The sequence below is a fragment of the Schistocerca piceifrons genome, chromosome 1, assembly GCF_021461385.2.
Source record: "Schistocerca piceifrons isolate TAMUIC-IGC-003096 chromosome 1, iqSchPice1.1, whole genome shotgun sequence".
NCBI classification, from domain to species: domain Eukaryota; kingdom Metazoa; phylum Arthropoda; class Insecta; order Orthoptera; family Acrididae; genus Schistocerca; species Schistocerca piceifrons.
In genome coordinates, this window is record NC_060138.1 from 98,832,138 (window position 1) to 98,833,834 (window position 1,697).

Consider the following 1,697-nt stretch of genomic DNA (forward strand, 5'->3'; position numbering starts at 1 on the left):
CATAGCGCCATCTGGTTTCCCACTTCAAACTAGACAAGTTTCGTTCTTTGTAGTTTTTTCGTTTGATGCTTATTTCGTGAGATATTTGGCCCGGTCACTGTCTATGGACCACCCGATTCTTTGATGTTGTTCCTTGCAAGCTCTTTTCTTATTTCTGTAGTCCATGTGATTGTCGATTTCTTCTTCCAGAAATACAGCGACATTTGTTTCATTAGTCTGTTCTTATTCACTCAGTAGAGGTGTCACAGAAATGTTAAATTTCACTTAGTCATTACTTCTGATATTTTCTCTGCATTTCTGTAGATCTCCTCTTTACTTCTAACTTTCCAACCATATGCAGTTACTAATCTCCCCATTATTTTCGTACTAATCCGTCTTTCAGATACCTCTTTTCTGTACATCTTATAGTTCACTGTTAGGAATTCACATCCAAATAAACATTCTGCGCGTACCACGGTTTAGTTGTTATATATATATATATATATATATATATATATATATATATATATATATAGATACGCATTTCTTGTGGTGAATATTCTTTGTCAAACCGTATGTTCTTTCCATTTTGTTAACTCCTCACAGCTTTACTTCTGCCAGAACCTCGTCTCCTACCTTCCAAACTTAACAGAAGCTCTCCTGCGAACCTTGCAGAACTAGCACTCCTGAAAGAAAGGATACTGCGGAGACATGGCTTTGCCACAGCCTGGGGGATGTTTCCAGAATGAGATTTTCACTCTGCAGCGGAGTGTGCGCTGATATGAAACTTCCTGGCAGATTAAAACTGTGTGCCGGACCGAGACTCGAACTCGGGACCTTTGCCTTTCTTGGGCAAGTGCTCTACCAACTGATCTACCCAAGCACGACTCACGCCCCGTCCTCTGGAAACATCCCCCAGGCTGTGGCAAAGCCATGTCTCCGCAATATCCTTTCTTTCAGGAGTGCTAGTTCTGCAAGGTTCGCAGGAGAGCTTCTGTTTAGTTTGGAAGGTAGGGGACGAGGTACTGGCAGGAGTAAGGCTGTGAGGACTGGGCGTGAGTCGTGCTTGGGTAGCTCAGTTGGTAGAGCACTTGCCCTTGAAAGGCAAAGGTCCCGAGTTCGAGTCTCGGTCCGGCACACAGTTTTAATCCGCCAGGAAGTTTCAAAAGACCCTCTGTCTGCCGATTAAGGAGCCTCGTTAAGCAATTCTGCCACCCAGCTTTCCTATTGGCAGCCTCACGTAGAAACTCAGTTGATTTGCCGAGACATATCTCAAAGTTTCTGCCCTAAGATATACTACTCCAGCAGACAGCTAATTCACTACAGATTTTTCGACACAGACTAGTATCCATCTGCACTAGCACTAATACACGGCGTGAAATGTGTCGGCTCGCTGAACAATCGACGCTGGAGCTCTGAAAATCCTCGTCATTTCCATAAAGAGCTACTGCGTGGTTTGTATACAGACATGAGATTACCAGTTAGTGTAGCGCGCGTTACTGGACCTACCATTTATACATCAAACCATAGTTCAAGGTAGGTCTGTAAACAATATACACTATGTGGTCAAAAGTATCCAGACACTAGGCTGAAAATGATTTACAAGTTCATGGCGCCCTCCTTCGGTAATACTGGAATTCAGTATGGTGTTTGCCCACCCTTAGCCTTGATGATAGCTACCTCAGGCATACGTTCAATCAGGTGCTGGAGGGTTTCTT

The 1,697-nt window shown here is 43.7% G+C and overlaps 1 non-coding gene across 1 annotated transcript; it reads left to right on the top strand.

Annotated features, from left to right (window-relative positions):
* Window positions 1-1,042: 1,042 nt before the first annotated feature.
* On the top strand, window positions 1,043-1,117 carry Trnas-uga. The gene has a single exon. It is a non-coding gene; the product is annotated as a tRNA-Ser (tRNA).
* The last annotated feature ends 580 nt before the right edge of the window (window positions 1,118-1,697 follow it).